Raw genomic sequence first — 25,357 nt, forward strand, 5'->3', positions numbered from 1 at the left:
AGTGTTTAGCTTGTAAAAAATGACCACAGAAGCTAAAATATGACATTAATTATGATAACATTGTTGTTGTTGTTTTTTAAACCTTTTTTTATCACCGTGGACAGCTTATTCAAGTACCATCTGGCATGCATGTCCCTTTGTTGCTCATCATTCATCACCAAAAATGATTTTCTTTTCAATTCTTATGACTGTACTGATTGTATTGAATAAAATCCACATCTAGCATAACCAATTAGTGCTGCAAAGTGCTCCAGTGGCGCAATTGGTCAGCGCGCGGTACTTATAAGACAGTATCTGTTGAGCAATGCTGAGGTTGTGAGTTCAAGCCTCACCTGGAGCATCTTTGTATACTGTTTTTTTTCCTTTTCTTATGTCATTAGTCATTGATTATAAACTGCTACCTTAATATTTAATATGATATTACAAAGGATGGAAGAAAGAAAGAAAAAACACAAACATGATAGTGCATTTAAGTTGTCAGCACACATCTGCCTTGGTTCAAATGCACTGCATATCTTCCTTCAGTCAGCCAACAAAACAGCAATGGAAAAGATTAACATACTGTTGGTAAAGCAGTTGCATCAAATTGATTTTCTGCTATATAGCATGATAATCCATACTGATAGCTCTGGATAGTACCAGCACATTTCTTGCTGGACTTGGTAATGCAAAGAACACAGTAAACAGCTTCACTTTTTTTCAAAAATAAATAATTGACTATTAAAAACCTATCAGTCTTAAATAAGAACATCATAAGCACCACTGGCATAATGTATAAGGCACTGTTCTCCTAGGACAGTGGTTGTGGGTTTAAGTCCCGTCTGAGTTGGAAGTCATTACAGCAAGTGTCTCATCACTAGAGTTGATATTTTATCCTTGCTTCAACTGTAAAACAGTCTTGCAGTGTTTAGCTTGTAAAAAATGACCACACAAGCTAAAATATGACATTAATTATGATAACATTGTATTTGTTGTTTTTAAAACCTTTTCTATCACCGTGGACAGCTTATTCAAGTGCCATCTGGCATCCATGTTCCTTTGTTGCTCATCATTCATCACCAAAAATGATTTTCTTTTGCAATTCTTATGACTGTACTGATTGTATTGAATAAAATCCACATCTAGCATAACCAATCAATGCTGCAAAGTGCTCCAGTGGCGCAATTGGTCAGCGTGCGGTACTTATAAGACAGTTTGTGTTGAGCAATGCAGAGATTGTGAGTTCAAACCTCACCTGGAGCATCTTTTTATCCTGTTTTTTTTTCCTTTTCTTATGTCATTAGTCATTGATTAAATTAATATTTAACATCTGCTTTGGTTCAAATGCACTGCATATCTTCCTTCAGTCAGCCAACAAAACTGCAATGGAAAAGATTAACATACTGTTGGTAAAGCAGTTGCATCAAATTGATTTTCTGCAATATAGCATGATAATCCATACTGACAGCTCTGGATAGTACCAGCACATTTCTTGCTGGACTTGGTAATGCAAAGAACACAGTAAACAGCTTCACTTTTTTTCAAAAATAAATAATTGACTATTAAAAACCTATCAGTCTTTAATAAGGACATCAGTAAGCACCACTGGCATAATGGGTAAGGCACTGTTCTCCTAAGCCAGTGGTTGTGGGTTTAAGTCCCGTCTGAGTTGGAAGTCATTACAGCAAGTGTCTCATCACTAGAGTTGATATTTTATCCTTGCTTTAACTGTAAAACAGTCTTGCAGTGTTTAGCTTGTAAAAAATGACCACAGAAGCTAAAATATGACATTAATTATGATAACATTGTTGTTTTTTAAACCTTTTTTTATCACCGTGGACAGCTTATTCAAGTGCCATCTGGCATGCATGTTCCTTTGTTGCTCATCATTCATCACCAAAAATGATTTTCTTTTTCAATTCCTATGACTGTACTGATTGTATTGAATAAAATCCACATCTAGCATAACCAAACAATTCTGCAAAGTGCTCCAGTGGCGCAATTGGTCAGCGCGCGGTACTTGTAAGACAGTATCTGTTGAGCAATGCTGAGGTTGTGAGTTCAAGCCTCACCTGGAGCATCTTTGTATACTGTTTTTTTTCCTTTTCTTATGTCATTAGTCATTGATTATAAACTGCTACCTTAATATTTAATATGATATTACAAAGGATGGAAGAAAGAAAGAAAAAACACAAACATGATTGTGCATTTAAGTTGTCAGCACACATCTGCTTTGGTTCAAATGCACTGCATATCTTCCTTCAGTCAGCCAACAAAACAGCAATGGAAAAGATTAACATACTGTTGGTAAAGAAGTTGCATCAAATTGATTTCCTGCTATATAGCATGATAATCCATACTGACAGCTCTGGATAGTACCAGCACATTTCTTGCTGGACTTGGTAATGCAAAGAACACAGTAAACAGCTTCACTTTTTCCTCAAAAATAAATAATTGACTATTAAAAACCTAACAGTCTTAAATAAGAACATCAGTAAGCACCACTGGCATAATGGGTAAGGCACTGTTATCCTAAGCCAGTGGTTGTGGGTTTACGTCCTGTCTGAGTTGTAAGTCATTACAGCAAGTGTCTCATCACTAGAGTTGATATTTTATCCTTGCTTCTACTGTAAAACAGTCTTGCAGTGTTTAGCTTGTAAAAAATGACCACAGAAGCTAAAATATGACATTAATTATGATAACATTGTTGTTGTTGTTTTTAAAACCTTTTCTATCACCGTGGACAGCTTATTCAAGTGCCATCTGGCATGCATGTTCCTTTGTTGCTCATCATTCATCACCAAAAATGATTTTCTTTTTCAATTCTTATGACTGTACTGATTGTATTGAATAAAATCCACATCTAGCATAACCAATTAATGCTGCAAAGTGCTCAAGTGGTGCAATTGGTCAGCGCACGGTACTTATAAGACAGTATCTGTTGAGCAATGCAGAAGTTGTGAGTTCAAGCCTCACCTGGAGCATCTTTTTATCCTGTTTTTTTTTCCTTTTCTTATGTCATTAGTCATTGATTAAATTAATATTTAACATCTGCTTTGGTTCAAATGCACTGCATATCTTCCTTCAGTCAGCCAACAAAACAGCAATGGAAAAGATTAACATACTATTGGTAAAGCAGTTGCATCAAATTGATTTTCTGCAATATAGCATGATAATCCATACTGACAGCTCTGGATAGTACCAGCACATTTCTTGCTGGACTTGGTAATGCAAAGAACACAGTAAACAGCTTCACTTTTTTTCAAAAATAAATAATTGACTATTAAAAACCTATCAGTCTTAAATAAGGACATCAGTAAGCACCACTGGCATAATGGATAAGGCACTGTTCTCCTAAGCCAGTGGTTGTGAGTTTAAGTCCCGTCTGAGTTGGAAGTCATTACAGCAAGTGTCTCATCACTAGAGTTGATATTTTATCCTTGCTTCAACTGTAAAACAGTCTTGCAGTGTTTAGCTTGTAAAAAATGACCACAGAAGCTAAAATATGACATTAATTATGATAACATTGTTGTTGTTGTTGTTTTTTAAACCTTTTTTATCCCCGTGGACAGCTTATTCAAGTGCCATCTGGCATGCATGTTCCTTTGTTGCTCATCATTCATCACCAAAAATGATTTTCTTTTTCAATTCTTATGACTGTACTGATTGTATTGAATAAAATCCACATCTAGCATAACCAATTAATGCTGCAAAGTGCTCCAGTGGCGCAATTGGTCAGCGCGCGGTACTTATAAGATAGTATCTGTTGAGCAATGCTGAGGTTGTGAGTTCAAGCCTCACCTGGAGCATCTTTGTAAACTGTTTTTTTTCCTTTTCTTATGTCATTAGTCATTGATTATAAACTGCTAATATTTAATATGATATTACAAAGGATGGAAGAAAGAAAGAAAACCTTAATATTTAATATGATATTACAAAGGATGGAAGAAAGAAAGAAAAAACACAAACATGATTGTGCATTTAAGTTGTCAGCACACATCTGCTTTGGTTCAAATGCACTGCATATCTTCCTTCAGTCAGCCAACAAAACTACAATGGAAAAGATTAACATACTGTTGGTAAAGCAGTTGCATCAAATTGATTTTCTGCAATATAGCATGATAATCCATACTGACAGCTCTGGATAGTACCAGCACATTTCTTGCTGGACTTGGTAATGCAAAGAACACAGTAAACAGCTTCACTTTTTCCTCAAAAATAAATAATTGACTATTAAAAACCTAACAGTCTTAAATAAGTACATCAGTAAGCACCACTGGCATAATGGATAAGTCACTGCCCTCCTAAGCCAGGGGGTCCAAGTTCCATATGGGGTGGAAGTAATTACAGCAAGTGTCTCATCACTAGAATTGATATTTTATCCTTGCTTAAACTGTAAAACAGTCTTGCAGTGTTTAGCTTGTAAAAAATGACCACAGAAGCTAAAATATTACATTAATTATGATAACATTGTTGTTGTTGTTTTTTAAACCTTTTTTATCACCGTGGACAGCTTATTCAAGTGCCATCTGGCATGCATGTTCCTTTGTTGCTCATCATTCATCACCAAAAATGATTTTCTTTTTCAATTCTTATGACTGTACTGATTGTATTGAATAAAATCCACATCTAGCATAACCAAACAATGATGCAAAGTGCTCCAGTGGCGCAATTGGTCAGCGCGCGGTACTTATAAGACAGTATCTGTTGAGCATTGCAGAGGTTGTGAGTTCAAGCCTCACCTGGAGCATCTTTGTATCCTGTTTTTTTTTCCCTTTTCTTATGTCATTAGTCATTGATTAAATTAATATTTAACATCTGCTTTGGTTCAAATGCACTGCATATCTTCCTTCAGTCAGCCAACAAAACAGCAATGGTAAAGATTAACATACTGTTGGTAAAGCAGTTGCATCAAATTGATTTTCTGCAATATAGCATGATAATCCATACTGACAGCTCTGGATAGTACCAGCACATTTCTTGCTGGACTTGGTAATGCAAAGAACACAGTAAACAGCTTCACTTTTTTTCAAAAATAAATAATTGACTATTAAAAACCTATCAGTCTTAAATAAGGACATCAGTAAGCACCACTGGCATAATGGATAAGGCACTGTTCTCCTAAGCCAGTGGTTGTGGGTTTAAGTCCCGTATGAGTTGGAAGTCATTACAACAAGTGTCTCATCACTAGAGTTGATATTTTATCCTTGCTTCAACTGTAAAACAGTCTTGCAGTGTTTAGCTTGTAAAAAATGACCACAGAAGCTAAAATATGACATTAATTATGATAACATTGTTGTTGTTGTTTTTTAAACCTTTTTTTATCACCGTGGACAGCTTATTCAAGTACCATCTGGCATGCATGTCCCTTTGTTGCTCATCATTCATCACCAAAAATGATTTTCTTTTCAATTCTTATGACTGTACTGATTGTATTGAATAAAATCCACATCTAGCATAACCAATTAGTGCTGCAAAGTGCTCCAGTGGCGCAATTGGTCAGCGCGCGGTACTTATAAGACAGTATCTGTTGAGCAATGCTGAGGTTGTGAGTTCAAGCCTCACCTGGAGCATCTTTGTATACTGTTTTTTTTCCTTTTCTTATGTCATTAGTCATTGATTATAAACTGCTACCTTAATATTTAATATGATATTACAAAGGATGGAAGAAAGAAAGAAAAAACACAAACATGATTGTGCATTTAAGTTGTCAGCACACATCTGCCTTGGTTCAAATGCACTGCATATCTTCCTTCAGTCAGCCAACAAAACAGCAATGGAAAAGATTAACATACTGTTGGTAAAGCAGTTGCATCAAATTGATTTTCTGCAATATAGCATGATAATCCATACTGACAGCTCTGGATAGTACCAGCACATTTCTTGCTGGACTTGGTAATGCAAAGAACACAGTAAACAGCTTCACTTTTTTTCAAAAATAAATAATTGACTATTAAAAACCTAACAGTCTTAAATAAGTACATCAGTAAGCACCACTGGCATAATGGATAAGTCACTGCCCTCCTAAGCCAGGGGGTCCAAGTTCCATATGGGGTGGAAGTAATTACAGCAAGTGTCTCATCACTAGAATTGATATTTTATCCTTGCTTAAACTGTAAAACAGTCTTGCAGTGTTTAGCTTGTAAAAAATGACCACAGAAGCTAAAATATTACATTAATTATGATAACATTGTTGTTGTTGTTTTTTAAACCTTTTTTATCACCGTGGACAGCTTATTCAAGTGCCATCTGGCATGCATGTTCCTTTGTTGCTCATCATTCATCACCAAAAATGATTTTCTTTTTCAATTCTTATGACTGTACTGATTGTATTGAATAAAATCCACATCTAGCATAACCAATTAATGCTGCAAAGTGCTCCAGTGGCGCAATTGGTCAGCATGCGGTACTTATAAGACAGTTTGTGTTGAGCAATGCAGAGATTGTGAGTTCAAGCCTCACCTGGAGCATCTTTTTATCCTGTTTTTTTTTCCTTTTCTTATGTCATTAGTCATTGATTAAATTAATATTTAACATCTGCTTTGGTTCAAATGCACTGCATATCTTCCTTCAGTCAGCCAACAAAACAGCAATGGAAAAGATTAACATACTATTGGTAAAGCAGTTGCATCAAATTGATTTTCTGCAATATAGCATGATAATCCATACTGACAGCTCTGGATAGTACCAGCACATTTCTTGCTGGACTTGGTAATGCAAAGAACACAGTAAACAGCTTCACTTTTTTTCAAAAATAAATAATTGACTATTAAAAACCTATCAGTCTTAAATAAGGACATCAGTAAGCACCACTGGCATAATGGATAAGGCACTGTTCTCCTAAGCCAGTGGTTGTGAGTTTAAGTCCCGTCTGAGTTGGAAGTCATTACAGCAAGTGTCTCATCACTAGAGTTGATATTTTATCCTTGCTTCAACTGTAAAACAGTCTTGCAGTGTTTAGCTTGTAAAAAATGACCACAGAAGCTAAAATATGACATTAATTATGATAACATTGTTGTTGTTGTTGTTTTTTAAACCTTTTTTATCCCCGTGGACAGCTTATTCAAGTGCCATCTGGCATGCATGTTCCTTTGTTGCTCATCATTCATCACCAAAAATGATTTTCTTTTTCAATTCTTATGACTGTACTGATTGTATTGAATAAAATCCACATCTAGCATAACCAATTAATGCTGCAAAGTGCTCCAGTGGCGCAATTGGTCAGCGCGCGGTACTTATAAGATAGTATCTGTTGAGCAATGCTGAGGTTGTGAGTTCAAGCCTCACCTGGAGCATCTTTGTAAACTGTTTTTTTTCCTTTTCTTATGTCATTAGTCATTGATTATAAACTGCTAATATTTAATATGATATTACAAAGGATGGAAGAAAGAAAGAAAACCTTAATATTTAATATGATATTACAAAGGATGGAAGAAAGAAAGAAAAAACACAAACATGATTGTGCATTTAAGTTGTCAGCACACATCTGCTTTGGTTCAAATGCACTGCATATCTTCCTTCAGTCAGCCAACAAAACTACAATGGAAAAGATTAACATACTGTTGGTAAAGCAGTTGCATCAAATTGATTTTCTGCAATATAGCATGATAATCCATACTGACAGCTGTGGATAGTACCAGCACATTTCTTGCTGGACTTGGTAATGCAAAGAACACAGTAAACAGCTTCACTTTTTCCTCAAAAATAAATAATTGACTATTAAAAACCTAACAGTCTTAAATAAGTACATCAGTAAGCACCACTGGCATAATGGATAAGTCACTGCCCTCCTAAGCCAGGGGGTCCAAGTTCCATATGGGGTGGAAGTAATTACAGCAAGTGTCTCATCACTAGAATTGATATTTTATCCTTGCTTCAACTGTAAAACAGTCTTGCAGTGTTTAGCTTGTAAAAAATGACCACAGAAGCTAAAATATTACATTAATTATGATAACATTGTTGTTGTTGTTTTTTAAACCTTTTTTATCACCGTGGACAGCTTATTCAAGTGCCATCTGGCATGCATGTTCCTTTGTTGCTCATCATTCATCACCAAAAATGATTTTCTTTTTCAATTCTTATGACTGTACTGATTGTATTGAATAAAATCCACATCTAGCATAACCAAACAATGATGCAAAGTGCTCCAGTGGCGCAATTGGTCAGCGCGCGGTACTTATAAGACAGTATCTGTTGAGCATTGCAGTGGTTGTGAGTTCAAGCCTCACCTGGAGCATCTTTGTATCTTGTTTTTTTTTCCCTTTTCTTATGTCATTAGTCATTGATTAAATTAATATTTAACATCTGCTTTGGTTCAAATGCACTGCATATCTTCCTTCAGTCAGCCAACAAAACAGCAATGGTAAAGATTAACATACTGTTGGTAAAGCAGTTGCATCAAATTGATTTTCTGCAATATAGCATGATAATCCATACTGACAGCTCTGGATAGTACCAGCACATTTCTTGCTGGACTTGGTAATGCAAAGAACACAGTAAACAGCTTCACTTTTTTTCAAAAATAAATAATTGACTATTAAAAACCTATCAGTCTTAAATAAGGACATCAGTAAGCACCACTGGCATAATGGATAAGGAACTGTTCTCCTAAGCCAGTGGTTGTGGGTTTAAGTCCCGTATGAGTTGGAAGTCATTACAACAAGTGTCTCATCACTAGAGTTGATATTTTATCCTTGCTTCAACTGTAAAACAGTCTTGCAGTGTTTAGCTTGTAAAAAATGACCACAGAAGCTAAAATATGACATTAATTATGATAACATTGTTGTTGTTGTTTTTTAAACCTTTTTTTATCACCGTGGACAGCTTATTCAAGTACCATCTGGCATGCATGTCCCTTTGTTGCTCATCATTCATCACCAAAAATGATTTTCTTTTCAATTCTTATGACTGTACTGATTGTATTGAATAAAATCCACATCTAGCATAACCAATCAGTGCTGCAAAGTGCTCCAGTGGCGCAATTGGTCAGCGCGCAGTACTTATAAGACAGTATCTGTTGAGCAATGCTGAGGTTGTGAGTTCAAGCCTCACCTGGAGCATCTTTGTATACTGTTTTTTTTCCTTTTCTTATGTCATTAGTCATTGATTATAAACTGCTACCTTAATATTTAATATGATATTACAAAGGATGGAAGAACGAAAGAAAAAACACAAACATGATTGTGCATTTAAGTTGTCAGCACACATCTGCTTTGGTTCAAATGCACTGCATATCTTCCTTCAGTCAGCCAACAAAACAGCAATGGAAAAGATTAACATACTGTTGGTAAAGCAGTTGCATCAAATTGATTTTCTGCAATATAGCATGATAATCCATACTGACAGCTCTGGATAGTACCAGCACATTTCTTGCTGGACTTGGTAATGCAAAGAACACAGTAAACAGCTTCACTTTTTTTCAAAAATAAATAATTGACTATTAAAAACCTATCAGTCTTAAAAAAGGACATCAGTAAGCACCGCTGGCATAATGGATAAGGCACTGTTCTCCTAAGCCAGTGGTTGTGGGTTTAAGTCCCGTCTGAGTTGGAAGTCATTACAGCAAGTGTCTCATCACTAGAGTTGATATTTTATCCTTGCTTCAACTGTAAAACAAACAGTCTTGCAGTGTTTAGCTTGTAAAAATTGACCACATAAGCTAAAATATGACATTAATTATGATAACATTGTTGTTGTTGTTGTTTTTTAAACCTTTTTTTATCACCGTGGACAGCTTATTCAAGTGCCATCTGGCATGCATGTTCCTTTGTTGCTCATCATTCATCACCAAAAATGATTTTCTTTTTCAATTCTTATGACTGTACTGATTGTATTGAATAAAATCCACATCTAGCATAACCAAACAATGATGCAAAGTGCTCCAGTGGCGCAATTGGTCAGCGCGCGGTACTTATAAGACAGTATCTGTTGAGCATTGCAGTGGTTGTGAGTTCAAGCCTCACCTGGAGCATCTTTGTATCTTGTTTTTTTTTCCCTTTTCTTATGTCATTAGTCATTGATTAAATTAATATTTAACATCTGCTTTGGTTCAAATGCACTGCATATCTTCCTTCAGTCAGCCAACAAAACAGCAATGGTAAAGATTAACATACTGTTGGTAAAGCAGTTGCATCAAATTGATTTTCTGCAATATAGCATGATAATCCATACTGACAGCTCTGGATAGTACCAGCACATTTCTTGCTGGACTTGGTAATGCAAAGAACACAGTAAACAGCTTCACTTTTTTTCAAAAATAAATAATTGACTATTAAAAACCTATCAGTCTTAAATAAGAACATCATAAGCACCACTGGCATAATGTATAAGGCACTGTTCTCCTAAGACAGTGGTTGTGGGTTTAAGTCCCGCCTGAGTTGGAAGTCATTACAGCAAGTGTCTCATCACTAGAGTTGATATTTTATCCTTGCTTCAACTGTAAAACAGTCTTGCAGTGTTTAGCTTGTAAAAAATGACCACATAAGCTAAAATATGACATTAATTATGATAACATTGTATTTGTTGTTTTTAAAACCTTTTCTATCACCGTGGACAGCTTATTCGAGTGCCATCTGGCATCCATGTTCCTTTGTTGCTCATCATTCATCACCAAAAATGATTTTCTTTTTCAATTCTTATGACTGTACTGATTGTATTGAATAAAATCCACATCTAGCATAACCAATTAATGCTGCAAAGTGCTCCAGTGGCGCAATTGGTCAGCATGCGGTACTTATAAGACAGTTTGTGTTGAGCAATGCAGAGATTGTGAGTTCAAGCCTCACCTGGAGCATCTTTTTATCCTGTTTTTTTTTCCTTTTCTTATGTCATTAGTCATTGATTAAATTAATATTTAACATCTGCTTTGGTTCAAATGCACTGCATATCTTCCTTCAGTCAGCCAACAAAACTGCAATGGAAAAGATTAACATACTGTTGGTAAAGCAGTTGCATCAAATTGATTTTCTGCAATATAGCATGATAATCCATACTGACAGCTCTGGATAGTACCAGCACATTTCTTGCTGGACTTGGTAATGCAAAGAACACAGTAAACAGCTTCACTTTTTTGTCAAAAATAAATAATTGACTATTTAAAACCTATCAGTCTTTAATAAGGACATCAGTAAGCACCACTGGCATAATGGGTAAGGCACTGTTCTCCTAAGCCAGTGGTTGTGGGTTTAAGTCCCGTCTGAGTTGGAAGTCATTACAGCAAGTGTCTCATCACTAGAGTTGATATTTTATCCTTGCTTCTACTGTAAAACAGTCTTGCAGTGTTTAGCTTGTAAAAAATGACCACAGAAGCTAAAATATGACATTAATTATGATAACATTGTTGTTGTTATTTTTTAAACCTTTTCTATCACCGTGGACAGCTTATTCAAGTGCCATCTGGCATGCATGTTCCTTTGTTGCTCATCATTCTTCACCAAAAATGATTTTCTTTTTCAATTCTTATGACTGTACTGATTGTATTGAATAAAAACCACATCTAGCATAACCAATTAATGCTGCAAAGTGTTCCAGTGGCGCAATTGGTCAGCGCGCGGTTCTTATAAGACAGTATCTGTTGAGCAATGCAGAGGTTGTGAGTTCAAGCCTCACGTGGAGCATCTTTTTATCCTGTTTTTTTTCCTTTTCTTATGTCATTAGTCATTGATTAAATTAATATTTAACATCTGCTTTGGTTCAAATGCACTGCATATCTTCCTTCAGTCAGCCAACAAAACAGCAATGGAAAAGATTAACATACTATTGGTAAAGCAGTTGCATCAAATTGATTTTCTGCAATATAGCATGATAATCCATACTGACAGCTCTGGATAGTACCAGCACATTTCTTGCTGGACTTGGTAATGCAAAGAACACAGTAAACAGCTTCACTTTTTTTCAAAAATAAATAATTGACTATTAAAAACCTATCAGTCTTAAATAAGGACATCAGTAAGCACCACTGGCATAATGGATAAGGCACTGTTCTCCTAAGCCAGTGGTTGTGGGTTTACGTCCCGTCTGAGTTGGAAGTCATTACAGCAAGTGTCTCATCACTAGAGTTGATATTTTATCCTTGCTTTAACTGTAAAACAGTCTTGCAGTGTTTAGCTTGTAAAAAATGACCACAGAAGCTAAAATATGACATTAATTATGATAACATTGTTGTTTTTTAAACCTTTTCTATCACCGTGGACAGCTTATTCAAGTGCCATCTGGCATGCATGTTCCTTTGTTGCTCATCATTCATCACCAAAAATGATTTTCTTTTTCAATTCTTATGACTGTACTGATTGTATTGAATAAAATCCACATCTAGCATTACCAACTAATGCTGCAAAGTGCTCCAGTGGCGCAATTGGTCAGTGCGCGGTACTTATAAGACAGTATCTGTTGAGCAATGCTGAGGTTGTGAGTTCAAGCCTCACCTGGAGCATCTTTGTATACTGTTTTTTTTCCTTTTCTTATGTCATTAGTCATTGATTATAAACTGCTACCTTAATATTTAATATGATATTACAAAGGATGGAAGAAAGAAAGAAAAAACACAAACATGATTGTGCATTTAAGTTGTCAGCACACATCTGCTTTGGTTCAAATGCACTGCATATCTTCCTTCAGTCAGCCAACAAAACAGCAATGGAAAAGATTAACATACTGTTGGTAAAGCAGTTGCATCAAATTGATTTCCTGCTATATAGCATGATAATCCATACTGACAGCTCTGGATAGTACCAGCACATTTCTTGCTGGACTTGGTAATGCAAAGAACACAGTAAACAGCTTCACTTTTTCCTCAAAAATAAATAATTGACTATTAAAAACCTAACAGTCTTAAATAAGAACATCAGTAAGCACCACTGGCATAATGGGTAAGGCACTGTTATCCTAAGCCAGTGGTTGTGGGTTTACGTCCTGTCTGAGTTGTAAGTCATTACAGCAAGTGTCTCATCACTAGAGTTGATATTTTATCCTTGCTTCTACTGTAAAACAGTCTTGCAGTGTTTAGCTTGTAAAAAATGACCACAGAAGCTAAAATATGACATTAATTATGATAACGTTGTTGTTGTTTTTAAAACCTTTTCTATCACCGTGGACAGCTTATTCAAGTGCCATCTGGCATGCATGTTCCTTTGTTGCTCATCATTCATCACCAAAAATGATTTTCTTTTTCAATTCTTATGACTGTACTGATTGTATTGAATAAAATCCACATCTAGCATAACCAATTAATGCTGCAAAGTGCTCCAGTGGTGCAATTGGTCAGCACGCGGTACTTATAAAACAGTATCTGTTGAGCAATGCAGAAGTTGTGAGTTCAAGCCTCACGTGGAGCATCTTTTTATCCTGTTTTTTTTTCCTTTTCTTATGTCATTAGTCATTGATTAAATTAATATTTAACATCTGCTTTGGTTCAAATGCACTGCATATCTTCCTTCAGTCAGCCAACAAAACAGCAATGGAAAAGATTAACATACTATTGGTAAAGCAGTTGCATCAAATTGATTTTCTGCAATATAGCATGATAATCCATACTGACAGCTCTGGATAGTACCAGCCCATTTTTTGCTGGACTTGGTAATGCAAAGAACACAGTAAACAGCTTCACTTTTTCCTCAAAAATAAATAATTGACTATTAAAAACCTAACAGTCTTAAATAAGAACATCAGTAAGCACCACTGGCATAATGGATAAGTCACTGCCCTCCTAAGCCAGGGGGTCCAAGTCCCATATGGGGTGGAAGTAATTACAGCAAGTGTCTCATCACTAGAGTTGATATTTTATCCTTGCTTCAACTGTAAAACAGTCTTGCAGTGTTTAGCTTGTAAAAAATGACCACAGAAGCTAAAATATGACATTAATTATGATAACATTGTTGTTGTTGTTGTTTTTTTTAAACCTTTTTTATCACCGTGGACAGCTTATTCAAGTGCCATCTGGCATGCATGTTCCTTTGTTGCTTATCATTCATCACCAAAAATGATTTTCTTTTTCAATTCTTATGACTGTGCTGATTGTATTGAATAAAATCCACATCTAGCATAAACAATCAATGATGAAAAGTGCTTCAGTGGTGCAATTTGTCAGCGTGTTGTACTTATAAGACAGTATCTGTTGAGCCATGCCGAGGTTGTAAGTTCAAGCCTCACCTGGAGTATCTTTATATACTGTTTTTTTTTCCTTTTCTTATGTCATTAGTCATTGATTAAATTAATATTTAACATCTGCTTTGGTTCAAATGCACTGCATATCTTCCTTCAGTCAGCCAACAAAACAGCAATGGAAAAGATTAACATACTGTTGGTAAAGCAATTGCATCAAATTGATTTTCTGCAATATAGCATGATAATCCATACTGACAGCTCTGGATAGTACCAGCACATTTCTTGCTGGACTTGGTAATGCAAAGAACACAGTAAACAGCTTCACTTTTTTTCAAAAATAAATAATTGACTATTAAAAACCTATCAGTCTTAAATAAGGACATCAGTAAGCACCACTGGCATAATGGATAAGGCACTGTTCTCCTAAGCCAGTGGTTGTGGGTTTAAGTCCCGTATAAGTTGGAAGTCATTACAACAAGTGTCTCATCACTAGAGTTGATATTTTATCCTTGCTTCAACTGTAAAACATTCTTGCAATGTTTAGCTTGTAAAAAATGACCACAGAAGCTAAAATATGACATTAATTATGATAACATTGTTGTTGTTGTTTTTTAAACCATTTTTATCACCGTGGACAGCTTATTCAAGTACCATCTGGCATGCATGTCCCTTTGTTGCTCATCATTCATCACCAAAAATGATTTTCTTTTCAATTCTTATGACTGTACTGATTGTATTGAATAAAATCCATATCTAGCATAACCAATTAATGCTGCAAAGTGCTCCAGTGGCGCAATTGGTCAGCGCGCGGTACTTATAAGACAGTATCTGTTGAGCAATGCCGAGGTTGTGAGTTCAAGCCTCACCTAGAGCATCTTTGTATACTGGTTTTTTTCCTTTTCTTATGTCATTAGTCATTGATTATAAACTGCTACCTTAATATTTAATATGATATTACAAAGGATGGAAGAAAGAAAGAAAAAACACAAACATGATTGTGCATTTAAGTTGTCAGCACACATCTGCTTTGGTTCAAATGCACTGCATGTCTTCCTTCAGTCAGCCAACAAAACAGCAATGGAAAAGAATAACATACTGTTGGTAAAGCAGTTGCATCAAATTGATTTTCTGCAATATAGCATGATAATCCATACTGGCAGCTCTGGATAGTACCAGCACATTTCTTGCTGGACTTGGTAATGCAAAGAACACAGTAAACAGCTTCACTTTTTCCTCAAAAATAAATAATTGACTATTAAAAACCTAACAGTCTTAAATAAGAACATCAGTAAGCACCACTGGCATAATGGATAAGTCACTGCCCTCCTAAGCCAGGGAGTCCAAGTCCCATATGGGGTGGAAGTAATTACAGCAAGTGTCTCATCACTAGAGTTGATATTTTATCCTTGCTTCAACTGTAAAACAGTCTTGCAGTGTTTAGCTTGTAAAAAATGACCACAGAAGCTAAAATATGACATTAATTATGATAACATTGTTGTTGTTTTTTAAACCTTTTCTATCACCGTGGACAGCTTATTCAAGTGCCATCTGGCATGCATGTTCCTTTGTTGCTCATCATTCATCACCAAAAATGATTTTCTTTTTCAATTCTTATGACTGTACTGATTGTATTGAATAAAATCCACATCTAGCATAAACAATCAATGCTGCAAAATGCTCCAGTGGTGCAATTTGTCAGCGTGCTGTACTTATAAGACAGTATATGTTGAGCAATGCCGAGGTTGTGAGTTCAAGCCTCACCTGGAGCATCTTTGTATACTGTTTTTTTTCCCTTTCTTATATCATTAGTCATTGATTATAAACTGCTACCTTAATATTTAATATGATATTACAAAGGATGGAAGAAAGAAAGAAAAAACACAAACATGATTGTGCATTTAAGTTGTCAGCACACATCTGCTTTGGTTCAAATGCACTGCATATCTTCCTTCAGTCAGCCAACAAAACAGCAATGGAAAAGATTAACATAATGTTGGTAAAGCAGTTGCATCAAATTGATTTTCTGCAATATAGCATGATAATCCATACTGACAGCTCTGGATAGTACCAGCACATTTCTTGCTGGACTCTGTAATGCAAAGAACACAGTAAACAGCTTCACTTTTTCCTCAAAAATAAATAATTGACTATTAAAAACCTAACAGTCTTAAATAAGAACATCAGTAAGCACCACTGGCATAATGGATAAGTCACTGCCCTTCTAAGCCAGGGGGTCCAAGTCCCATATGGGGTGGAAGTAATTACAGCAAGTGTCTCATCACTAGAGTTGATATTTTATCCTTGCTTCAACTGTAAAACAGTCTTGCAGTGTTTAGCTTGTAAAAAATGACCACAGAAGCTAAAATATGACATTAATTATGATAACATTGTTGTTTTTAAAACCTTTTCTATCACCATGGACAGCTTATTCAAGTGCCATCTGGCATGCATGTTCCTTTGTTGCTCATCATTCATAACCAAAAATAATTTTCTTTTTCAATTCTTATGACTGTACTGATTGTATTGAATAAAATCCACATCCAGCATAACCAATGAATGCTGCCAAGTGCTCCAGTGGCGCAATTGGTCAGTGCGCGGTACTAATAAGACAGTATCTGTTGAGCAATGCCGAGTTTGTGAGTTCAAGCCTCACCTGGAGCAACTTTGTATACTGTTTTTTTTCCTTTTCTTATGTCATTAGTCATTGATTAAATTAATATTTAACATCTGCTTTGGTTCAAATGCACTGCATATCTTCCTCAAGTCAGCCAACAAAACAGCAATGGAAAAGATTAACATACTGTTGGTAAAGCAGTTGCATCAAATTGATTTTCTGCAATATAGCATGATAATCCATACTGACAGCTCTGGATAGTACCAGCACATTTCTTGCTGGACTCTGTAATGCAAAGAACACAGTAAACAGCTTCACTTATTCCTCAAAAATAAATAATTGACTATTCAAAACCTATCAGTCTTAAATAAGAACATCAGTAAGCACCACTGGCATAATGGATAAGTCACTGTCCTCCTAAGACAGAGGGTCCAAGTCCCATATGGGGTGGAAGTAATTACAGCAAGTGTCTCATCACTAGAGTTGATATTTTATTCTTGCTTCAACTGTAAAACAGTCTTGCAGTGTTTAGCTTGTAAAAATTGACCACATAAGCTAAAATATGACATTAATTATGATAACATTGTTGTTGTGGTTTTTTAAACCTTTTTTATCACCGTGGACAGCTTATTCAAGTGCCATCTGGCATGCATGTTCCTTTGTTGCTCATCATTCATCACCAAAAATGATTTTCTTTTTCAATTCTTAAGACTGTATGATTGTATTGAATAAAATCCACATCTAGCTTAACCAATTAATGCTGCAAAGTGCTCCAGTGGCGCAATTGGTCAGCGCGCTGTACTTATAATACAGTATCTGTTGAGCAATGCCAAGGTTGTGAGTTCAAGCCTCACCTGGAGCATCTTTGTATACTGTTTTTTTTTCCTTTTCTTATGTCATTAGTCATTGATTAAAAACTGCTACCTTAATATTTAATATGATATTACAAAGGATGGAAGAAAGAAAGAAAAAACACAAACATGATTGTGCATTTAAGTTGTCAGCACACATCTGCTTTGGTTCAAATGCACTGCATATCTTCCTTCAGTCAGCCAACAAAACAGCAATGGAAAAGATTAACATACTGTTGGTAAAGCAGTTGCATCAAATTGATTTTCTGCAATATAGCATGATAATCCATACTGACAGCTCTGGATAGTACCAGCACATTTCTTGCTGGACTTGGTAATGCAAAGAACACAGTAAACAGCTTCACTTTTTCCTCAAAAATAAATAATTGACTATTAAAAACCTAACAGTCTTAAATAAGAACATCAGTAAGCACCACTGGCATAATGGATAAGTCACTGCCCTCCTAAGCCAGGGGGTCCAAGTCCCATTTGGGGTGGAAGTAATTACAGCAAGTGTCTCATCACTAGAGTTGATATTTTATCCTTGCTTCAACTGTAAAACAGTCTTGCAGTGTTTAGCTTGTAAAAAATGACCACAGAAGCTAAAATATGACATTAATTATGATAACATTGTTGTTGTTGTTGTTTTTTTAAACCTTTTTTATCACCGTGGACAGCTTATTCAAGTGCCATCTGGCATGCATGTTCCTTTGTTGCTTATCATTCATCACCAAAAATGATTTTCTTTTTCAATTCTTATGACTGTGCTGATTGTATTGAATAAAATCCACATCTAGCATAAACAATCAATGCTGAAAAGTGCTTCAGTGGTGCAATTTGTCAGCGTGTTGTACTTATAAGACAGTATCTGTTGAGCCATGCCGAGGTTGTAAGTTCAAGCCTCACCTGGAGTATCTTTATATACTGTTTTTTTTTCCTTTTCTTATGTCATTAGTCATTGATTAAATTAATATTTAACATCTGCTTTGGTTCAAATGCACTGCATATCTTCCTTCAGTCAGCCAACAAAACAGCAATGGAAAAGATTAACATACTGTTGGTAAAGCAATTGCATCAAATTGATTTTCTGCAATATAGCATGATAATCCATACTGACAGCTCTGGATAGTACCAGCACATTTCTTGCTGGACTTGGTAATGCAAAGAACACAGTAAACAGCTTCACTTTTTTTCAAAAATAAATAATTGACTATTAAAAACCTATCAGTCTTAAATAAGGACATCAGTAAGCACCACTGGCATAATGGATAAGGCACTGTTCTCCTAAGCCAGTGGTTGTGGGTTTAAGTCCCGTATAAGTTGGAAGTCATTACAACAAGTGTCTCATCACTAGAGTTGATATTTTATCCTTGCTTCAACTGTAAAACATTCTTGCAATGTTTAGCTTGTAAAAAATGACCACAGAAGCTAAAATATGACATTAATTATGATAACATTGTTGTTGTTGTTTTTTAAACCATTTTTATCACCGTGGACAGCTTATTCAAGTACCATCTGGCATGCATGTCCCTTTGTTGCTCATCATTCATCACCAAAAATGATTTTCTTTTCAATTCTTATGACTGTACTGATTGTATTGAATAAAATCCACATCTAGCATAACCAATTAATGCTGCAAAGTGCTCCAGTGGCGCAATTGGTCAGCGTGCTGTACTTATAAGACAGTATATGTTGAGCAATGCCGAGGTTGTGAGTTCAAGCCTCACCTGGAGCATCTTTGTATACTGTTTTTTTTCCCTTTCTTATGTCATTAGTCATTGATTATAAACTGCTACCTTAATATTTAATATGATATTACAAAGGATGGAAGAAAGAAAGAAAAAACACAAACATGATTGTGCATTTAAGTTGTCAGCACACATCTGCTTTGGTTCAAATGCACTGCATATCTTCCTTCAGTCAGCCAACAAAACAGCAATGGAAAAGATTAACATAATGTTGGTAAAGCAGTTGCATCAAATTGATTTTCTGCAATATAGCATGATAATCCATACTGACAGCTCTGGATAGTACCAGCACATTTCTTGCTGGACTCTGTAATGCAAAGAACACAGTAAACAGCTTCACTTTTTCCTCAAAAATAAATAATTGACTATTAAAAACCTAACAGTCTTAAATAAGAACATCAGTAAGCACCACTGGCATAATGGATAAGTCACTGCCCTTCTAAGCCAGGGGGTCCAAGTCCCATATGGGGTGGAAGTAATTACAGCAAGTGTCTCATCACTAGAGTTGATATTTTATCCTTGCTTCAACTGTAAAACAGTCTTGCAGTGTTTAGCTTGTAAAAAATGACCACAGAAGCTAAAATATGACATTAATTATGATAACATTGTTGTTTTTAAAACCTTTTCTATCACCATGGACAGCTTATTCAAGTGCCATCTGGCATGCATGTTCCTTTGTTGCTCATCATTCATAACCAAAAATGATTTTCTTTTTCAATTCTTATGACTGTACTGATTGTATTGAATAAAATCCACATCCAGCATAACCAATGAATGCTGCCAAGTGCTCCAGTGGCGCAATTGGTCAGTGCGCGGTACTAATAAGACAGTATCTGTTGAGCAATGCCGAGTTTGTGAGTTCAAGCCTCACCTGGAGCAACTTTGTATACTGTTTTTTTTCCTTTTCTTATGTCATTAGTCATTGATTAAATTAATATTTAACATCTGCTTTGGTTCAAATGCACTGCATATCTTCCTCAAGTCAGCCAACAAAACAGCAATGGAAAAGATTAACATACTGTTGGTAAAGCAGTTGCATCAAATTGATTTTCTGCAATATAGCATGATAATCCATACTGACAGCTCTGGATAGTACCAGCACATTTCTTGCTGGACTCTGTAATGCAAAGAACACAGTAAACAGCTTCACTTATTCCTCAAAAATAAATAATTGACTATTCAAAACCTATCAGTCTTAAATAAGAACATCAGTAAGCACCACTGGCATAATGGATAAGTCACTGTCCTCCTAAGACAGGGGGTCCAAGTCCCATATGGGGTGGAAGTAATTACAGCAAGTGTCTCATCACTAGAGTTGATATTTTATTCTTGCTTCAACTGTAAAACAGTCTTGCAGTGTTTAGCTTGTAAAAATTGACCACATAAGCTAAAATATGACATTAATTATGATAACATTGTTGTTGTGGTTTTTTAAACCTTTTTTATCACCGTGGACAGCTTATTCAAGTGCCATCTGGCATGCATGTTCCTTTGTTGCTCATCATTCATCACCAAAAATGATTTTCTTTTTCAATTCTTAAGACTGTATGATTGTATTGAATAAAATCCACATCTAGCTTAACCAATTAATGCTGCAAAGTGCTCCAGTGGCGCAATTGGTCAGCGCGCTGTACTTATAATACAGTATCTGTTGAGCAATGCCAAGGTTGTGAGTTCAAGCCTCACCTGGAGCATCTTTGTATACTGGTTTTTTTTCCTTTTCTTATGTCATTAGTCATTGATTAAAAACTGCTACCTTAATATTTAATATGATATTACAAAGGATGGAAGAAAGAAAGAAAAAACACAAACATGATTGTGCATTTAAGTTGTCAGCACACATCTGCTTTGGTTCAAATGCACTGCATATCTTCCTTCAGTCAGCCAACAAAACAGCAATGGAAAAGATTAACATACTGTTGGTAAAGCAGTTGCATCAAATTGATTTTCTGCAATATAGCATGATAATCCATACTGACAGCTCTGGATAGTACCAGCACATTTCTTGCTGGACTTGGTAATGCAAAGAACACAGTAAACAGCTTCACTTTTTTTCAAAAATAAATAATTGACTATTAAAAACCTATCAGTCTTAAAAAAGGACATCAGTAAGCACCGCTGGCATAATGGATAAGGCACTGTTCTCCTAAGCCAGTGGTTGTGGGTTTAAGTCCCGTCTGAGTTGGAAGTCATTACAGCAAGTGTCTCATCACTAGAGTTGATATTTTATCCTTGCTTCAACTGTAAAACAAACAGTCTTGCAGTGTTTAGCTTGTAAAAATTGACCACATAAGCTAAAATATGACATTAATTATGATAACATTGTTGTTGTTGTTTTTTAAACCTTTTTTTATCACCGTGGACAGCTTATTCAAGTGCCATCTGGCATGCATGTTCCTCTGTTGCTCATCATTCATCACCAAAAATGATTTTCTTTTTCAATTCTTATGACTGTACTGATTGTATTGAATAAAATCCACATCTAGCATAACCAAACAATGATGCAAAGTGCTCCAGTGGCGCAATTGGTCAGCGCGCGGTACTTATAAGACAGTATCTGTTGAGCAATGCCGAGGTTGTGAGTTCAAGCCTCACCTGGCGCATCTTTGTATACTGTTTTTTTTCCTATTCTTATGTCATTAGTCATTGATTATAAACTGCTACCTTAATATTTAATATGATATTACAAAGGATGGAAGAAAGAAAGAAAAAACACAAACATGATTGTGCATTTAAGTTGTCAGCACACATCTGCCTTGGTTCAAATGCACTGCATATCTTCCTTCAGTCAGCCAACAAAACAGCAATGGAAAAGATTAACATACTGTTGGTAAAGCAGTTGCATCAAATTGATTTTCTGCTATATAGCATTATAATCCATACTGACAGCTCTGGATAGTACCAGCACATTTCTTGCTGGACTTGGTAATGCAAAGAACACAGTAAACAGCTTCACTTTTTTTCAAAAATAAATAATTGACTATTAAAAACCTATCAGTCTTAAATAAGAACATCATAAGCACCACTGGCATAATGTATAAGGCACTGTTCTCCTAAGACAGTGGTTGTGGGTTTAAGTCCCGCCTGAGTTGGAAGTCATTACAGCAAGTGTCTCATCACTAGAGTTGATATTTTATCCTTGCTTCAACTGTAAAACAGTCTTGCAGTGTTTAGCTTGTAAAAAATGACCACATAAGCTAAAATATGACATTAATTATGATAACATTGTATTTGTTGTTTTTAAAACCTTTTCTATCACCGTGGACAGCTTATTCAAGTGCCATCTGGCATCCATGTTCCTTTGTTGCTCATCATTCATCACCAAAAATGATTTTCTTTTTCAATTCTTATGACTGTACTGATTGTATTGAATAAAATCCACATCTAGCATAACCAATTAATGCTGCAAAGTGCTCCAGTGGCGCAATTGGTCAGCATGCGGTACTTATAAGACAGTTTGTGTTGAGAAATGCAGAGATTGTGAGTTCAAGCCTCACCTGGAGCATCTTTTTATCCTGTTTTTTTTCCATTTCTTATGTCATTAGTCATTGATTAAATTAATATTTAACATCTGCTTTGGTTCAAATGCACTGCATATCTTCCTTCAGTCAGCCAACAAAACTGCAATGGAAAAGATTAACATACTGTTGGTAAAGCAGTTGCATCAAATTGATTTTCTGCAATATAGCATGATAATCCATACTGACAGCTCTGGATAGTACCAGCACATTTCTTGCTGGACTTGGTAATGCAAAGAACACAGTAAACAGCTTCACTTTTTTCAAAAATAAATAATTGACTATTAAAAACCTATCAGTCTTTAATAAGGACATCAGTAAGCACCACTGGCATAATGGGTAAGGCACTGTTCTTCTAAGCCAGTGGTTGTGGGTTTAAGTCCCGTCTGAGTTGGAAGTCATTACAGCAAGTGTCTCATCACTAGAGTTGATATTTTATCCTTGCTTCTACTGTAAAACAGTCTTGCAGTGTTTAGCTTGTAAAAAATGACCACAGAAGCTAAAATATGACATTAATTATGATAACATTGTTGTTGTTATTTTTTAAACCTTTTCTATCACCGTGGACAGCTTATTCAAGTGCCATCTGGCATGCATGTTCCTTTGTTGCTCATCATTCATCATCAAAAATGATTTTCTTTTTCAATTCTTATGACTGTACTGATTGTATTGAATAAAATCCACATCTAGCATAAACAATCAATGCTGCAAAGTGCTCCAGTGGTGCAATTTGTTAGCGTGCTGTACTTATAAGACAGTATCTGTTGAGCAATGCCGAGGTTGTGAGTTCAAGCCCACCTGGCGCATCTTTGTATACTGTTTTTTTTCCCTTTCTTATGTCATTAGTCATTGATTATAAACTGCTACCTTAATATTTAATATGATATTACAAAGGATGGAAGAAAGAAAGAAAAAACACAAACATGATTGTGCATTTAAGTTGTCAGCACACATCTGCTTTGGTTCAAATGCACTGCATATCTTCCTTCAGTCAGCCAACAAAACAGCAATGGAAAAGATTAACATACTGTTGGTAAAGCAGTTGCATCAAATTGATTTTCTGCAATATAGCATGATAATCCATACTGACAGCTCTGGATAGTACCAGCACATTTCTTGCTGGACTCTGTAATGCAAAGAACACAGTAAACAGCTTCACTTTTTCCTGAAAAATAAATAATTGACTATTAAAAACCTATCAGTCTTAAATAAGGACATCAGTAAGCACCACTGGCATAATGGATAAGGCACTGTTCTCCTAAGCCAGTGGTTGTGGGTTTAAGTCCCGTCTGAGTTGGAAGTCATTACAGCAAGTGTCTCATCACTAGAGTTGATATTTTATCCTTGCTTCAACTGTAAAACAGTCTTGCAGTGTTAAGCTTGTAAAAAATGACCACAGAAGCTAAAATATGACATTAATTATGATAACATTGTTGTTGTTGTTTTTTAAACCTTTTTTTATCACCGTGGACAGCTTATTCAAGTGCCATCTGGCATCCATGTTCCTTTGTTGCTCATCATTCATCACCAAAAATGATTTTCTTTTTCAATTCTTATGACTGTACTGATTGTATTGAATAAAATCCACATCTAGCATAACCAATTAATGCTGCAAAGTGCTCCAGTGGCGCAATTGGTCAGCGCGCGGTACTTATAAGACAGTATCTGTTGAGCAATGCAGAGGTTGTGAGTTCAAGCCTCACCTGGAGCATCTTTTTATCCTGTTTTTTTTCCTTTTCTTATGTCATTAGTCATTGATTAAATTAATATTTAACATCTGCTTTGGTTCAAATGCACTGCATATCTTCCTTCAGTCAGCCAACAAAACAGCAATGGTAAAGATTAATATACTGTTGGTAAAGCAGTTGCATCAAATTGATTTTCTGCAATATAGCATGATAATCCATACTGACAGCTCTGGATAGTACCAGCACATTTCTTGCTGGACTTGGTAATGCAAAGAACACAGTAAACAGCTTCACTTTTTTTCAAAAATAAATAATTGACTATTAAAAACCTATCAGTCTTAAATAAGGACATCAGTAAGCACCACTGGCATAATGGATAAGGCACTGTTCTCCTAAGCTAGTGGTTGTGGGTTTAAGTCCCGTCTGAGTTGGAAGTCATTACAGCAAGTGTCTCATCACTAGAGTTGATATTTTATCCTTGCTTCAACTGTAAAACAGTCTTGCAGTGTTTAGCTTGTAAAAAATGACTACAGAAGCTAAAATATGACATTAATTATGATAACATTGCTGTTGTTGTTTTTTAAACCTTTTCTATCACCGTGGACAGCTTATTCAAGTGCCATCTGGCATGCATGTTCCTTTGTTGCTCATCATTCATCACCAAAAATGGTTTTCATTTTTAATTCTTATGACTGTACTGATTGTATTAAATAAAATCCACATCTAGCATAACCAATTAATGCTGCAAAGTGCTCCAGTGGCGCAATTGGTCAGCGCGCGGTACTTATAAGACAGTATCTGTTGAGCAATGCTGAGGTTGTGAGTTCAAGCCTCACCTGGAGCATCTTTGTATACTGTT

General features: G+C 35.7%; 12 non-coding genes across 12 annotated transcripts; all 12 read left to right on the plus strand.

Moving 5' to 3' along the window:
- Nucleotides 1–247: 247 nt before the first annotated feature.
- TRNAI-UAU (transfer RNA isoleucine (anticodon UAU)) lies at nucleotides 248–340 on the plus strand. Its single transcript is given in 2 exon segments — nucleotides 248–285; nucleotides 305–340. It is a non-coding gene; the product is annotated as a tRNA-Ile (tRNA).
- A 1,626-nt stretch (nucleotides 341–1,966) lies between these two features.
- Nucleotides 1,967–2,059, plus strand: TRNAT-UGU (transfer RNA threonine (anticodon UGU)). Its single transcript is given in 2 exon segments — nucleotides 1,967–2,004; nucleotides 2,024–2,059. It is a non-coding gene; the product is annotated as a tRNA-Thr (tRNA).
- A 1,636-nt stretch (nucleotides 2,060–3,695) lies between these two features.
- On the plus strand, nucleotides 3,696–3,788 carry TRNAI-UAU (transfer RNA isoleucine (anticodon UAU)). Its single transcript is given in 2 exon segments — nucleotides 3,696–3,733; nucleotides 3,753–3,788. It is a non-coding gene; the product is annotated as a tRNA-Ile (tRNA).
- Nucleotides 3,789–5,459: 1,671 nt separating this feature from the next.
- Nucleotides 5,460–5,552, plus strand: TRNAI-UAU (transfer RNA isoleucine (anticodon UAU)). Its single transcript is given in 2 exon segments — nucleotides 5,460–5,497; nucleotides 5,517–5,552. It is a non-coding gene; the product is annotated as a tRNA-Ile (tRNA).
- Nucleotides 5,553–7,181: 1,629 nt separating this feature from the next.
- TRNAI-UAU (transfer RNA isoleucine (anticodon UAU)) lies at nucleotides 7,182–7,274 on the plus strand. Its single transcript is given in 2 exon segments — nucleotides 7,182–7,219; nucleotides 7,239–7,274. It is a non-coding gene; the product is annotated as a tRNA-Ile (tRNA).
- A 1,671-nt stretch (nucleotides 7,275–8,945) lies between these two features.
- Nucleotides 8,946–9,038, plus strand: TRNAI-UAU (transfer RNA isoleucine (anticodon UAU)). Its single transcript is given in 2 exon segments — nucleotides 8,946–8,983; nucleotides 9,003–9,038. It is a non-coding gene; the product is annotated as a tRNA-Ile (tRNA).
- A 5,822-nt stretch (nucleotides 9,039–14,860) lies between these two features.
- Nucleotides 14,861–14,953, plus strand: TRNAI-UAU (transfer RNA isoleucine (anticodon UAU)). Its single transcript is given in 2 exon segments — nucleotides 14,861–14,898; nucleotides 14,918–14,953. It is a non-coding gene; the product is annotated as a tRNA-Ile (tRNA).
- A 1,694-nt stretch (nucleotides 14,954–16,647) lies between these two features.
- On the plus strand, nucleotides 16,648–16,740 carry TRNAI-AAU (transfer RNA isoleucine (anticodon AAU)). The gene is given in 2 exon segments: nucleotides 16,648–16,685; nucleotides 16,705–16,740. It is a non-coding gene; the product is annotated as a tRNA-Ile (tRNA).
- Nucleotides 16,741–19,186: 2,446 nt separating this feature from the next.
- Nucleotides 19,187–19,279, plus strand: TRNAI-UAU (transfer RNA isoleucine (anticodon UAU)). Its single transcript is given in 2 exon segments — nucleotides 19,187–19,224; nucleotides 19,244–19,279. It is a non-coding gene; the product is annotated as a tRNA-Ile (tRNA).
- Nucleotides 19,280–20,078: 799 nt separating this feature from the next.
- Nucleotides 20,079–20,171, plus strand: TRNAI-AAU (transfer RNA isoleucine (anticodon AAU)). Its single transcript is given in 2 exon segments — nucleotides 20,079–20,116; nucleotides 20,136–20,171. It is a non-coding gene; the product is annotated as a tRNA-Ile (tRNA).
- A 4,257-nt stretch (nucleotides 20,172–24,428) lies between these two features.
- On the plus strand, nucleotides 24,429–24,521 carry TRNAI-UAU (transfer RNA isoleucine (anticodon UAU)). Its single transcript is given in 2 exon segments — nucleotides 24,429–24,466; nucleotides 24,486–24,521. It is a non-coding gene; the product is annotated as a tRNA-Ile (tRNA).
- A 728-nt stretch (nucleotides 24,522–25,249) lies between these two features.
- On the plus strand, nucleotides 25,250–25,342 carry TRNAI-UAU (transfer RNA isoleucine (anticodon UAU)). Its single transcript is given in 2 exon segments — nucleotides 25,250–25,287; nucleotides 25,307–25,342. It is a non-coding gene; the product is annotated as a tRNA-Ile (tRNA).
- The last annotated feature ends 15 nt before the right edge of the window (nucleotides 25,343–25,357 follow it).

Source organism: Pseudophryne corroboree, unplaced genomic scaffold (assembly GCF_028390025.1).
Source record: "Pseudophryne corroboree isolate aPseCor3 unplaced genomic scaffold, aPseCor3.hap2 scaffold_852, whole genome shotgun sequence".
Classification (NCBI taxonomy): Eukaryota; Metazoa; Chordata; class Amphibia; order Anura; family Myobatrachidae; genus Pseudophryne; species Pseudophryne corroboree.